Source organism: Bombina bombina, chromosome 6 (assembly GCF_027579735.1).
Source record: "Bombina bombina isolate aBomBom1 chromosome 6, aBomBom1.pri, whole genome shotgun sequence".
NCBI lineage: Eukaryota > Metazoa > Chordata > Amphibia > Anura > Bombinatoridae > Bombina > Bombina bombina.
The window spans coordinates 800,726,427-800,742,861 of NC_069504.1; positions in this window are offsets into that span (position 1 = coordinate 800,726,427).

Here is a 16,435-nt window from a genome sequence, read left to right on the forward strand (position 1 = left end):
CGGCATACAAATGATATTGGAAACCGTGGGACTTTATTAGGGAACCTAATGATGATGTGTAGATTGAGAAGAGAAGGGGACCGAGGATAGAGCCTTGTGGTACCCCGACAGAAAGTGGTGATGGGGCAGAGGAGGTCCTAGAGAAGGCTACACTTCTCTGGGGCATCCTCTGCCCTAAAGATGCCGAAGGATTGGAGGGTTTGGAGCAAAAGAGGGTGGTCAACAGTATCAAAGGCTGCAGATAGATCAAGGAGGATAAGCAGAGAGAAGTGGCCTTTTGATTTTGCTGTAAGTAGGTCGTTGGTAACCTTGATGATTGCTGTCTCTGTGGAGTTATGGGGACGAAATCCAGATTGCAGTGGGTCAAGGAGGGAGTTTAATGTAAGGAAATGGGATAGGCATGCATATAATAGTTTTTAGAGAAGCTTTGAGGCAAGAGGGAGGAGGGAAATAAGGCGGGTGTTGGATGGGGAGGTTGCATCAAGGGAAGGTTTTTTGAGGATAGGTGTGACCAGTACATGTTTCAGAGATGAGGGAAATATACCGGTGCTGAGGGAGAGGTTGAAAATGTGTGTTAGTATAGGGATAAGGGTAGAAGAGAGGGAGGGTATTAGCTGTGAGGGGATAGGGTTAAGGGGACAGGTAGTGAGGTGAGAGTGCAGTATACGTGCCGAAACTTCTTCCTCAGTAACAGAAGCGAAGCGCAATAAAACGAGGTATGCCTGTATATATATATATATATATATATACACCCTGTTCCAAATTATTATGCAAATTCTATTTCAGTGTCACAAAGATTAAATTTTTTATTTTTCAGTTTAACTCATGGATGGCATTGTGTCTCAGGGCTCTTTTGATCACTGAAAACAATCTTGGACACCTGTGATAATTAGATTGCCAGGTGAGCCCAATTAAAGGAAAAACTACTAAAGGAGGGTGTTCCACATTATTAAGCAGAGCACCATTTTCAAGCAATATGGGGAAGAAAAAGGATCTCTCTGCTGCCGAAAAGAGTGAAATAGTTCAATGCCTTGGACGAGGTATGAAATCATTAAATATTTCATGAAAACTTAAGCGTGATCATCGCAATATTAAGAGATTTGTGGCTGATTCAGAGCACAGACGGGTTCGTGCAGATAAATGCACATTGAGGAAGATTTCTGCCAGATCCATGCATCAGATCATGAGAGCAGCTGCTAAAATACCATTACATAGCAGCAAACAGATATTTGAAGCTGCTGGTGCCTCTGGAGTCCCACGGACATCAAGGTGTAGAGTTCTCCAGAGTCTTGCAACTGTGCATAAACCTTCTATTCAGCCACCACTAACCAATGCTCTCAAGCAGAAACGGCTGCATTGGGCAGAAAAATACATGAAGACTAATTTTCAAACAGTCCTGTTCACTGATGAGTGCCGTGCAACCCTGGATGGTCCAGATGGATGGAGTAGTGGATGGTTGGTGGACAGCCACCCTGTTCCAACAAAGCTGCGATGTCAGCAAGGCGGTGGTGGAGTCATGTTTTGGGCCAAAATCATGGGAAGAGAGCTGGTCAGCCCCTTTAGGGTCCCCGAAGGTGTAACTATGACCTCTGCAAAGTATGTGGAGTTTCTGACTGACCACTTCCTTCCCTGGTACAGAAGGAAGAACTATGCTTTCCATAATAAAATCATCTTCATGCATGACAATGCACTATCTCATGCTGCAAATAATACCTCTGCATCAATGGCTGCTATGGGGATAAAAGGAGAGAAAGTCATAGTGTGGCCTCCATCCTCCCCTGACCTCCATCCTATTGAGAACCTATGGAGCATCCTCAAGCAAAAGATCTATGAGGGTGGGAGGCAGTTTACATCCAAACAGCAGCTCTGGGAGGCTATTCTGACATCTTGCAAACAAATTCAAGCAGAAACTATCCAAAAACTCACAAGTTCAATTGATGCAAGACTTGTGAAGCTGCTATCAAATAAGGGGTCCTATGTTAAAATGTAATGTGGCCTGTTAAAATGTTTAAAAAGTTAAAATGTTGTTCAAAGTTTGATTGAAATAGCTTTTGGTTTCAGTAAATATGCTGCAAACACAACAAATGACAATTTTCAGTTCTTTACAACAGTGCATTGTAAGTTTTTTATTTTGAAAAAAAAATACTGTTATCATTAGGAGGTTTGTTCAATAAAATTTGAATTGTACTCTTAATAGTTGATAACATGAGAATTATGCTGACTGTTGTTTACATCAACTATTTAGGTAAATGAGAAAGATATAATTGGCATAATAATTTGGAACAGGGTGTATATATATATATATATATACAGTATATATATATATATATATATATATAGGCTTCTTCTAATCCCCCCAACTAATTCTACTCCAGTTTCTAACTTTACTATCACTGTCGGTGACACCACTATTTCCCCATCACCCCAAGTCCGCTGCCTAGGAGTTACACTTGACTCCAATCTGTCCTTCATACCCCACATCCAATCGCTCTCTTCATCCTGTCGCAATCACCTACGCAATATCTCCAAAATTCGTCCTTTTCTGAGTGCTGAAACTACTAAACAGCTAATACATTCCCTAGTAATTTCCCGGCTTGACTACTGTAACAACCTACTAACTGGCCTTCCTCTCTCCCGCCTCTCCCCCCTTCAATCCATCCTAAATGCCTCTGCTAGGCTAATCCACCTCTCCCGACGCTCTGTATCTGCCGCACCCCTCTGTGAGTCCCTTCACTGGCTCCCCATTCACAGCAGAATTAAATTCAAAATTCTCACTCTAACCTACAAAGCCCTTACCAATGCAGCCCCCCATACCTGTCCTCACTCATCAAAAAATATACTCCAGCCCGTCCCCTAAGATCCAACAACGATCTACTCCTTGCCTCTTCTACCATCACCTCCTCTCATGCTAGACTACAGGACTTCTCTCGTGCAGCACCAACCCTCTGGAACGCACTTCCTCAAGCTGTCAGACTTGCCCCTAACCTCTCCTCCTTTAAACGCTCCCTAAAGACCTTCTTGTTCAGGGAAGCCTATCACCAAATCAGTAACTAATGAATTCCACTTGCCTAATAGTTGCCCTCATCTAACTTCACACTAACATCATTCCCACCTTTGCAGTCCCCACCTCCTGTTTCTCACCCTCCTACCCATTTAGATTGTAAGTTCCCACGGGAACAGGGCTCCCAATTTCTCCTGTATTTGTTTGTTAAATTTTGTCTGGTGTCTCATATTGTACTGTCCTTTAATCTTTGTTACCTATGAACAGCGCTGCGGAATCTGTTGGCGCTTTATAAATAAAGAATAATAAGGGGGGCGGAGCCAACTACAGAGAGAACTAGACGTGTTTCTATGAAGCTCCTGGCCCTTAGACATAAGAATATGATTTAATATATTTATAAAGGGCTTAAACTCTTGCCTTGATATATCAGGGAGTAGCTACGGACTATTGTACCTCCAAAGAACCTCAAGATAAGTTAGTGGTTGAATATTTAGCGGACATTTCTACTTAAGCTGCGCCACACAGATTCTCCCGACGCCATCTGCTATTAATAGCATTGCTATTATGGAGGCCCTTGACTCATGGGAACGCAGCACCCAACAACTCCTAAAGAAGCATTATCAGTGTTTGAAAGAAGATCTAATGCTGCTACTTTCCGCCTGCACACCACCGCCAGAATTTCTGACTACGGACACTGACCCCGTGCATTACAGCAGAATCCACACTGCATCTACATCCAAGGCCCAGGAAAAAACATGGCAACCCTCTAGCAAACTTACATTGCCCTCCCGTCATTGTAAGCTGAGACAAATATCAGACCGGTTTCCTGAGGGGACTCAGCGGTCGGAATTAGGAGCTACGGTGACATCGCACTCTAACGCTGTGTGCTCACCGGCCGGCATACTAACTAAGAAGCTATCGGCTTCTCCAGACTACCGTGAACCACGAGAGGGGATCTTATCACTCTTGGAGGAGAAGGAGCACAGTATCAGTCATCTGAAGGCAGAAGCGGCACATCTCTTTCAACCTGCGATACATGGTGATCTTGGGTTTGTGAATATCAACCAAGTTTGTCCGGCTCCCTTTGTCACTAACCTGCACACGGGTAAGTTCTTAGTCCCGATACACCATGGTGGGCCGCAACCGCGCAGCATTTCTCACGCTAACGGCCATCATCGCAGAGCAACTTGCCAAAGCTCCCCTGACTGTTCTTGCGATATGATGCTGCTGATTTGGCTTTCAGTTGGGGCTTCTCCCTGCCTACATGATAGCTTCCGCAGCTACAGATACAGTACCTTAAGAGCTGGAATTGGGTAACGGCTAAGTATCATTCCTCCAGCTGCATTTTGGAGACACTGAGACAGTGGGTTATGAACTCTTGCACATCGCGGATGGAACTTTGGACAGGCTAAGTTAAGACTGATTGTTGAGATCCATAATTTGTTAAAATTTACCTGTTGATCATTACTACTTTTCCCCATGGTTTTCTCATAGCTCCATAGTCTAATTTTATGGTTATGCCTATCAAACGGCCTATCACTGGAATCGGCTAGATCCTTGATCTTTCTAGCTTCATTCTGGGCTGTTTTTCCTATATGAGACTTTAAGCCTAGATTTACAGAGTCTACAGCATTTGATTGTACTTTCATACACTGCATTAATGGTACCAAAGATACCAGACCAAGACTTTCTAGTTCTGTATTGGTTTCTTTTATCAGCATATAAACTGCCTATAACTATTCCCTATGACAGAACCCTACGAGTTAAATCCCCAGGTTATCTGTAGATCTCTAATATGAAGAGACCTAATCCCTCGTTGTTATACTTATACTCATATTCCTGTACTTAGATGTCTTTTTACATTTATAAGGTATTGTAATGTTAATGAGAATAGATTTGAACTGTCTATACAAGTTTCTCACAAGCCCTGTTATTTAAGGTTTAGAGGTCTAAGGTAGATTTAAACAGTAGATAGTTTATTTGCAAGGATAAGCAGCAGCCTGTTGGGGTATTACACCACTGTTTAGACCTGAAATGAGATAATGTCACAGTTTGGATATTCACACATGTTCAGTATTTATGTTCTATTAATATTGTTCAGCTCTTTGTTATTCCATTTGCTATCTTCTAAAGGCTCATAGATAAAGGAACTCTTGAGCACCCTTGAGCTACCTCCCCACTCTGCTCAGCTGCTTTCTAGTCAGAGTAACTGTGGCTTATATTATATGCAGCCAGTTCTCTTGTACAAAACCATCCAGCATTTAGGTTGTTTATTATTTGTTTTCTATAATGGCTAACTGCTTTAGACCTTACAAGTGGAGTAATAGTTTTTATCTCTATACTTTCTCACTTAGTATTTAGATGCTCCTCATTCCTATAAGACAAGCATGTTTCACGAAGGCTCAAACTCCAAGCTGCCTCCTAAATTTTCCTATTCACTCCTATCTACATTATGTATTGGGGTAAAACCTACTACAATCTTCTTTAATTACTGTTAGATATTTTAGATTTCTACCGGCATTTCGTAAGCCTCCATTTATGTGATATGTGGCTCCTTCAGATCAATACCCTCCATGTGCGTGTAGGAAAATACCCCTATAGTGGAATTCTTTTATATATATGTCGACCCCCTCTGATCTTTTTATAGAAGATGGTTGATTTGCCTTTAGACACTCTAGAGTTAACTAGTTTAGGATCAGTAGCACATTTCACTATATTCTTATGTAGATTTCTATTGACACCTAATGTCTATTATGCCAATGCACCTAATTAGTCTCTAAGCTTATTTATACGGAGCCGATATATTCAGATATTCAGTTGTTTGAGTATTTGTTATAGTTATCTAAATGTTGGGTTATTTATATACTATATGTTATCTGCTATCATTATTGGTGACTATGGGACTGTTATACCTAGTTTCTCTATAGTTTTGTCCACATTATTAGTATATATTATATGTTCCTGTTAAGCCTCTCTCCTCCCTTTCCCGCCAGTGCATACTTCCTGCGGGTCATATCCCTACTCCCTTTTCCTGCATCGTCAATAGGCGACACTTCCCTAGGAGAGGGGCCCATCCAGAAATCCCCTATGCTTCAAACATTCTAATGTCCTCCTCTCCACATAATATTCAATAACCACCCTAGCTGTAAGTACCCTTATAAAATGCTTTCATTATTTCGCACAACATATGGTTTGGCTTCTAATGATTTTAATATGTGAATATTCTAGGATTGTTTAATATGGCATTATTAAAGCTAAACTTCTCCCCAAACAACCCCACTATCTAGGTTAAATTATTATAATCAAATGTGGTAGTGTTTTATTGACGTCCTTATCTGCTGGGAGCAGAGGCCAGTAATATTACTTATCTGTTTTATATCTATAGTCCTAGTCATTAGGAGATATAGAGAGTTTTTTGCCTCAATGAGACCTGTCAGAGGAAGTACTAATACAGTGGTACACCCACTAAGCCACCATACTTCCAGAGTCATTAACATATTAACTTAATACCCAAACAGTGGAACAGAAGCCTTAACTATAAGCTCCGTATAGAGACATATGATGTATTATAAACAAACCTTATGACTCACTTGTTTGCACATATATATGTTGATCTATATTCTGGGTACCCCTAATGGGTTAAACATATCTATACTTATAGGAGCTGTATTTGACTTTTATTGAGCCTATAGGCTGTATAGCTACACAATATGCCCATCGCACTACAGTATATACTCTTACTCTACACAGGCAGGGAGAAGTTTAGCCGACTTTTCCAAAATAGGAACCTAATAACCCTAGTATTATCCTTAGTATCTATTTAACAGACGAGGAAGCCAACCCATACTTAATTATATTATAAGCTCCACCGCATTGATTAGAAGGCTCCGCCCCTCCATTTCCCCCCTTTTATCTGAGCGGCTCTTGCCCGCTGATATCCCCTTCCCCCCTATATATGTCGGCCCAAGAGTGGCCGACACATATGCTAACTCTCCACAGGCTGATATCCTGATTCAGATATGTTTTGAAGTGTTTACTTTTGCGTTGTGGAGATCATCTGTCAGTAATATAATATAAAATGAAGTTCTATTTCATTTCGCCTAAACTTCTGTCTAGCACCATGTTAAAATTTGATATGTAACTCTTATTACATGTGAATACTGTTTTGTCACCAATATTAGCTTATAGACAATGTAAGACTTTCTTTAATGTAATATTGTCTCAAAGGTGAATCTTCTTTGTTAATCTTTACTTCAACTTCAATAAAAATTTATTTACAAAAAAAATAAAAAAAATAAAATAAAGAATAATAATAAGAATAATATAGTACACACACAATTAAACACATGAATAATGTATGCATATGTATTTATGTATTTTTATGTCTGTAAATACATAATACACATATAAATACATATGTGCACACATATAAATATATATATATATATATATATATATATACAGTATATATACATACATATTTAAACATGTGTATGTATGTATCTCTGTGTTAAAGCCCTTTGCATTTTTTTTTATATATATAACACCTGAGACCTCATATCTTTGAGCCCTTATAACTTTTTAATGCAATATTTTTATTTAATATTTTTTTCATCAGATAATTTTATTATGAGTGTAACTGTACTTTTAAATGTTGATGTGTTTTGTGACTTCATCGAAGTATAGCAAGGGAAATAAACACATTTGATAATAGGACTAAATTAGAAAATTGTTTAAAATTGCCTGTAATATTCTATCTGAATCCTGAAAGAACAAAAATGGGTTTCATATCCCTTTAGTAGGTCCCATAGAATGTAACCTGTAGTGTACTGCAAACATTTAACAATAAATACTCTCAAGATAAAATAAGAACATTATATTTTTTATCAAGGCATAAAGACTTTACTAGACATGTGCAAAAATTCATACTTTATTATTCAGTTTGTAAACAAATAATGTAGTTATCTTCTTTCTTTGGCAACTACTTTGATCTTACACCAGATATTTGATATAAAAAGTTGCAATTTAAAATATCTAAATAGCTGATGTCTAAGTATTAATAGGGCTGTTTTTCATGTTCTAAGTATACTGTAATTAAGCCTTCTTTACTAGGTGTTTTACAGTATGATGACCTTGTTTTTTTACGTCATATATGAAAATGGGAGAATTTTGACGTTTACATTTATACAGTGGGGGTTACATTATCTAAGGGAGGCTTGTCTGTTTATCCAAGTATTGGTCCTATTATAGATAGCTAGACCATTATGGCACTGACAAATGAGGCAAGTAGGCAACTTGGGAAATGGAGGCCTGCACTGAAATAACCATGGACATAACTGCTAGGGGTTTTCGGGTGATCTTGTTGCTGCTATCATTGACAGATATTCTTGTAGTGTCTTGCAGGGGAATAATATATTGTAATACTACAAATGTAAAGTGTTTTTTCACTATAGGCAGGTTGTTTCGCCCTCTTTGGGGCTTGTCAGTATGATGTAGGTGCTATGTTATCAGACTCAAGCATTGATTTTAGGTTTACGGCTATATGCCAGTTTTGCTGATGATTATATTAATTTTCGTAACCAGACTTACAAAGCGTGAAATGAATGCTTGAGCAGAACAGCAGCATCAACCATAGACAGCCTGTTTGGCCCGTTTGGGACTCATCACCTCCATTGTATTAATCTTAGCAAAAAACAAATATACTTATTTGTGCAAAATTGCAACACTTACAATTCAAAATCCATTTCAATATAATGGGCAGCCCTATAGCAAAGGGTGTAATGCTCGACGACATCAGCATCAACCATAATGACTTGAGTGAGAAAGAGTCCCAAAGTAGCGAAACAGGCTGCCTATGGTTGATGCTGTGTTATTTAAGCCTCATGTATTTCCCAGTTTGCTATACTACTGGTTTAAACTGACAGGAGCATAAGGGTGCCATATTAAAAATGAATTTTAAAACATAATTTATGTAAGAACTTACCTGATAAATTCATTTCTTTCATATTGGCAAGAGTCCATGAGCTAGTGACATGTGGGATATACAATCCTACCAGGAGGGGCAAAGTTTCCCAAACCTCAAAATGCCTATAAATACACCCCTCACCACACCCACAATTCAGTTTAACGAATAGCCAAGCAGTGGGGTGATAAAGAAAGGAGTAGAAAGCATCAACAAAGGAAATTTGGAAATAATTGTGCTTTATACAAAAAATCATAACCACCATAAAAAGGGTGGGCCTCATGGACTCTTGCCAATATGAAAGAAATGAATTTATCAGGTAAGTTCTTACATAAATTATGTTTTCTTTCATGTAATTGGCAAGAGTCCATGAGCTAGTGACATATGGGATATCAATACCCAAGATGTGGAGTCTTCCACTCAAGAGTCACTAGAGAGGGAGGGAATAAAAATAAAAACAGCCATATTTCGCTGAAAAAATTAATCCACAACCCAAAAAAATAAGTTTATTTCATTTTTGAAAGAAAAAAACTTAAATCAAAAAGCAGAAGAATCAAACTGAAACAGCTGCCTGAAGAACTTTTCTACCAAAAACTGCTTCCGAAGAAGCAAATACATAAAAACTGTAGAATTTAGTAAATGTATGCAAAGAGGACCAAGTCGCCGCTTTGCAAATCTGATCAACTGAAGCTTCATTCTTAAAAGCCCACAAAGTGGAAACTGATCTAGTAGAATGAGCTGTAATTCTCTGAGGAGGGGCCTGACCCGACTCCAAATAAGCTTGTTGAATCAAAAGTTTCAACCAAGAAGCCAAGGAACTAGCAGAAGCCTTCTGACCTTTCCTAGGACCAGAAAATAAAACAAATAGACTAGAAGTCTTCTTGAAATCTTTAGTAGCTTCCACATAATATTTCAAAGCTCTTACCACATCCAAAGAATGTAAGGATCTCTCCAAAGAATTCTTAGGAGTAAGACATAAGGAAGGGACAACAATTTCTCTACTAATGTTGTTAGAATTCACAACCTTAGGTAAAAATTTAAAAGAAGTCCGCAAAACTGCCTTATCCTGATGAAAAATCAGAAAAGGAGACTCACAAGAAAGAGCAGATAGCTCAGAAACTCTTCTAGCAGAAGAGATAGCCAAAAGGAACAACACTTTCCAAGAAAGTAGTTTAATGTCCAAAGAATGCATAGGCTCAAATGGAGGAGCCTGTAATGCCTTCAAAACCAAATTAAGACTCCATGGAGGAGAAATTGATTTAATGACAGGCTTAATACGAACTAAAGCCTGTACAAAACATTGAATATCAGGAAGTATAGCAATCTTTCTGTGAAATAAAACAGAAAGAGCGGAGATTTGTCCTTTCAAGGAACTTGCAGACAAACCCTTATCCAAACCATCCTGAAGGAACTGTAAAATTCTAGGAATTCTAAAAAAATGCCAAGAGAATTTATGAGAAGAACACCATGAAATATAAGTCTTCCAAACTCTATAATAAATCTTTCTAGAGACAGATTTACGAGCTTGTAACATAGTATTAATCACTGAGTCAGAGAAACCTCTATGACTTAGAACTAAGCGTTCAATTTCCACACCTTCAAATTTAATGATTTGAGATCCTGATGGAAAAACAGACCTTGAGATAGTAGGTCCAGCCGTAACGGAAGTGGCCAAGGCGGGCAACTGGACATACGCACCAGATCCGCATACCAAAACCTGTGTGGCCATGCTGGAGCCACCAGCAACACAAAAGACTGTTCCATGATGATTTTGGAGATCACTCGTGGAAGGAGAACTAGAGGCGGGAAAATGTAAGCAGGATGATAACACCAAGGAAGTGTCAGTGCATCCACTGCTTGCGCCTGAACGTCCCTGGACCTGGACAGGTATCTGGGAAGTTTCTTGTTTAGATGAGAGGCCATGAGATCTATCTCTGGAAGCCCCCACATCTGAACAATCTGAGAAAACACATCTGAATGGAGAGACCACTCACCTGGATGTAAAGTCTGGCGGCTGAGATAATCCGCCTCCCAATTTTCTACACCTGGGATATGTACCGCAGCGATTAGACAGGAGCTGGATTCCGCCCAAGCAAGTATCCAAGATACTTCTTTCATAGCTTGGGGACTGTGAGTCCCACCCTGATGATTGAAATAAGCCACAGTTGTGATATTGTCTTTCTGAAAACAAATGAACGGTTCTCTCTTTAGCAGAGGCCAAAACTGAAGAGCCCTGAGAATTGCACGGAGTTCTAAAATATTTATTGGTAATCTCACCTCTTGAGATTTCCAAACCCCTTGTGCTGTCAGAGATCCCCAAACAGCTCCCCAACCTGAAAGACTCGCATCTGTTGAGATCACAGTCCAGGTTGGCCGAACAAATGAGGCACCTTGAACCAAACAATGGTGATCTATCCACCATGTCAGAGAGTGTTGTACATTGGGATTCAAGGATATTAATTGTGATATCTTTGTATAATCCCTGCACCATTGATTCAGCATGCAAAGCTGTAGAGGTCTCATGTAAAAACGAGCAAAGGGGATCGCGCCCGATGCTGCAGTCATGAGACCTAAAACTTCCATGCACATAGCCACTGAAGGGAATGACTGAGACTGAAGGTGCCGGCATGCTACGACCAATTTTAAACGTCTCTTGTCTGTTAGAGACAGAGTCATGGACACTGAATCTATCTGGAAACCTAAAAAGGTGACCCTTGTCTGAGGAATCAAGAAACTTTTTGGTAAATTGATCCTCCAACCATGTTTCCGAAGAAACAACACTAGTTGATTTGTGTGAGATTGTGCAGTATGTAAAGACTGAGCTAGTACCAAGATATCATCCAAATAAGGAAACACCGCAATACCCTGTTCTCTGATTACAGATAGTAGGGCACCCAGAACCTTTGAAAAGATTCTTGGAGCTGTTGCTAGACCAAATGGAAGAGCAACAAATTGGTAATGCTTGTCTAGAAAAGAGAATCTCAGAAACTGATAGTGTTCTGGATGAATCGGAATATGAAGGTATGCAAGTCTATTGTGGACATATAATGTCCTTGCTGAACAAAAGGCAGAATAGTCCTTATAGTTACCATCTTGAAAGTTGGTACTCTTACATAACGATTCAAAATTTTCAGATCCAGAACTGGTCTGAACAAATTTTCTTTCTTTGGTACAATGAATAGGTTTGAATAAAACCCCAAACCTTGTTCCTGAGGAGGAACTGGCATGATTACCCCTGAAGACTCCAGGTCTGAAACACACTTTAGAAAAGCCTGAGCTTTTACTGGATTTACAGGGATGCGTGAGAGAAAAAATCTTCTCACAGGAGGTCTTATTTTGAATCCTATTTGATACCCTTGAGAGACAATGCTCAGAATCCAATGATTTTGGACAGTTTTTATCCAAAAATCCTTGAAAAACCTTAATCTGCCCCCTACCAGCTGAGCTGGAATGAGGGCCGCACCTTCATGCGGACTTAGGGGCAGACTTTGGTTTCCTAAATGGCTTGGATTTATTCCAATTTGAGGAAGGCTTCCAACTGGAAGCAGATTCCTTGGGAGGAGGATTGAGTTTTTGTTCCTTATTCTGATGAAAGGAACGAAAACGGTTAGAAGCCTTAGATTTACCCTTAGGTTTTTTATCCTGAGGCAAAAAAACTCCTTTTCCTCCAGTGATAGTTGAAATAGAATCCAACTGAGAACCAAATAAATTATTACCTTGGAAAGAAAGAGATAGTAATCTAGATTTAGATGTCATATCAGCATTCCAAGACTTAAGCCACAAAGCTCTTCTAGCTAATACAGCTAAAGCCATGGATCTAACATCAATTTTGATAATATCAAAAATGGCATCACAAATAAAATGATTAGCATGTTGCAGTAAGCGAACAATGCTAGATATGTCAAAATCCAATTCATGTTGCGCTAAATTTTCCAACCAGAAAGTTGATGCAGCCGCAACATCACCCAAAGAAATAGCAGGTCTGAGAAGATGACCTGAATATAAATAGGCCTTCCTTAGATAAGATTCAAGCTTCCTATCTAAAGGATCCTTAAAGGAAGTGCTATCTTCCATAGGAATAGTGGTACGTTTAGCAAGAGTAGAAATAGCCCATCAACTTTGGGGATCTTTTCCCAAAACTCTATAGATTTTGCTGGTAAAGGATACAATCTCTTAAACCTTGAAGAAGGAATAAAGGAAGTACCTGGCTTATTCCATTCCCTAGAAATCATATCAGAAATAGCCTCAGGAATGGGAAAAACACCTGGGGAAACCACAGGAGGTTTAAAAACAGCATTTAAAAGTTTATTAGACTGAACGTCAATAGGACTGGTTACCTCAATATCCAAAGTAATTAACACTTCTTTTAATAAAGAACGCATATACTCTATTTTAAATAAATAAGTAGATTTGTCAGTGTCAATATCTGAGGAAGGATCTTCTGTTTCAGATAGATCCTCATCAGAAGAGGATTAATTATTATGTTGTTGGTCATTTGAAATTTCATCAGCTAAATGAGAAGTTTTAAAAGACCTTTTACGTTTATTAGAAGGTGGAAATGCAGACAAAGCCTTCATAATAGAATCAGAAACAAATTCTTTAAAATTTACAGGTATATCATGCACATTAGAAGTTGAAGGAACTGCAACTGGCAATGTACTATTACTGATAGAAACACTATCTGCATGTAAAAGTTTATCATGACAACTATTACAAATGACATTCAGTGGAATAATTTCTACAATTTTACAGCAAATGCACTTAGCTTTGGTAGAACCGATGTCAGGCAGCAATGTTCCAGCAGAAACTTCAGAGACAGGATCGGATTGGGACATCTTGCTCAATGTAAGAGAAAAAACAACATATAAAGCAAAATTAGCTTTTTCCTTAAATGACAGTTTCAGGAATGGGAAAAAATGCAAAAGCATAGGCCTCTTGATAGAGAAGAAAGCAGGAGACAAACAACAATGGGGTATTGAAATAATGAAAAAAAAATTTGGCGCCAAGTATGACGCACAACGTAACGTAAACTTTTTTGGCGCCAAAAATGACCGGAAATGACACACTTGCGTCACTAATGATGCCGCCGTGTGAAAGGTCTCGGCGTCACGTATGACACCGGAAATGACGAAGTTGCGTCAAAAAACGTATTTTTCTGCGCAAAAAAAGTTCGCGCCAAAAATGACGCAATAAAGTCTAGCATTTGACTCACCCGCGGGCCTAACACCCGCAATTGCAAAAAGTAGTCAAATTGAAAAAAGACTAAACCCCAGGTAAGAAATACATTTCTTAAAGTGTTTATATTCCCAAATATGAAACTGACAGTCTGCAGAAGGAAATACATGAACCTGACTCATGGCAAATATAAGTACAATACATATATTTAGAACTTTATATAATTTGCATAAAGTGCCAAACCATAGCTGAGAGTGTCTTAAGTAATGAAAACATACTTACCAAAAGACACCCATCCACATATAGCAGATAGCCAAACCAGTACTAAAACAGTTATTAGTAGAGGTAATGGTAAATTGAGAGTATATCGTCGATCTAAAAAGGGAGGTAGGAGATGAATCTCTACGACCGATAACAGAGAACCCATGAAAAAGACCCCGTTAGAGAAATCATCGTATTCAATAGGTGATACTCCCTTCACGTCCCTCTGACATTCGCTGTACTCTGAGAGGAATCGGGCTTCAACAATGCTGAGAAGCGCATATCAACATAGAAATCTTAGCACAAACTTACTTCACCACCTCCATAGGAGGCAAAGTTTGTAAAACTGAATTGTGGGTGTGGTGAGGGGTGTATTTATAAGCATTTTGAGGTTTGGGAAACTTTGCCCCTCCTGGTAGGATTGTATATCCCATATGTCACTAGCTCATGGACTCTTGCCAATTACATGAAATAAATTAGTAATACCCTCTGTGGGATCATTTGTATATGCTATCCATTGTATATTTATTCCTTGCTGAACTAATTAAATGGAGGGTTTATCTCACTCTATTAACAAAAATACATTTATTTGGTACAATAGGAGTCCCTGCTCTAAAGGATTTCCATGGGTGTAAGTGCAGACCTTGTTCCAAGGAGCTTACAATCTATTGTTTCAGTGCTTTGCTCAGAGAGCTTACAATTTTGTATTTAAGGAGAACTTACCTCTGGGTACGTACAGTGTAGATGAATAAAAATAAATCCCTGATGTTAGACTGCACTCAGCATGTGATATAACACTAGTCCCTCTGAAATCTTCAATCTTCCTGTCACTGCCATAGAGTATTCCAGTGCTCGTTATACTGCTTGCCAGATATGAATTAGTCTATGCACATCTTGTAAGGATTTGTCATCCAATGCAAGAAGATAGGTGCATGTCGCACTGTACCTTATAATGCAGTATTTTTTAAGTTTCTAATGTGAGATATAAAATACAGGACCACTCATGACGTATCAAATCTTGTGCTTCACTAGAACTCTCTGCTTCAAAAATTCAACAGTAGTACTTGTCCCACGGTGACTGTAGACATTCAAGTTTAGTGTCACAGACATCGTAGTCCTTGTTCCAGGGTGCGGCAGTTTTCAGATAAAATTGTTAACCAGCTGCAAGGTGCTTATAACGTAGTAGTACTATTGGTGTCCCTACATCAAGGAATTGCATTGACAATATAAGTGCATATTAATCATATTATTGTATTCTCTTTGCCAAGATCCTTAACATTATTCAATTATACAGATGTGTGCAGTGAGAGTGGATTTAAGCCATCCAATCTGATTTAATATCAGTTTATTAAAGTTATAGCAGTGTAAGTGTAATGATGCTTTATTGTTGGTGTTATGATTCAAGATCTAGTGTCACAGAGATGAATTGTATATCTTACATCAATAAGCCTTGAAAAGTACAGAAAGCTTTAAACATACAGAACCAAATTAAAGCTAAAGATTTTTATGAAATGGTAAAGTACAGGAAAAACACAACAGAAAAGTGAGAAATGATCTGACCTCACTGCACATGTGTGAAGGCTCTTGGAGCAGGATCTATACTTACAATCTAGTGTGGTAATCAGATGTCTTGCTCAAAGAGCTTACAAACTTGTTAATCTCAGAAAATCTTACCTTAGATACTTGCAATTTAGTAATATAGAAATCCTTGAAGGACATCTGCCATCAGCGCATATACTGCTGGCCAGATGTGCATTAGTCTGATCTGAATTTTTTTCAGAACGCCAGTTTCCTTTTCTTCATCCATGTACAGCAGAAAAAACAGCTGCATCAAATGCTGCACCTTACAAAACAGTTTAATGAGGGTCCTAGCACCAGCGAGTTTGCAGCGTGAGGACATCTGCCATCAGTATGTATACTGCTGGCCAGATGTGCATCAGTCTGATCTGAATCTATTTCAGTTTGCCAGTTGTCTTTTCTTCATCCGGGTCAAGCAGAACAAACAGCTGAATCAGATGCTGCACCTTACAGTACAG